Genomic DNA, 213 nt, shown 5'->3' with positions numbered 1-213 from the left:
TGGGACTATGTAAACAGGATATCAGTGGGAAATAAACCTTGGACTAAAGGGAAATGGATACCATTGAAAGTTGAAGCCGGATATGGGAGTTTGGTACCAGAGGAGAATGAACCTGACACTATAGAAGGTGGGCGCCAGTGGGGAGTTAACCTGGAACTGTGTAAAAAGGATATCAGTGGGAAATAAACCTGGGACTAAAGGGAGATGGATACC

This window comes from Berghia stephanieae, chromosome 9 (assembly GCF_034508935.2).
Source record: "Berghia stephanieae isolate SIO BIC M18660-M18661 chromosome 9, UCSD_Bste_1.3, whole genome shotgun sequence".
NCBI lineage: Eukaryota > Metazoa > Mollusca > Gastropoda > Nudibranchia > Aeolidiidae > Berghia > Berghia stephanieae.
The sequence above is the reverse complement of the archived record's forward strand: the minus strand, read 5'-3'. Positions refer to the sequence as shown.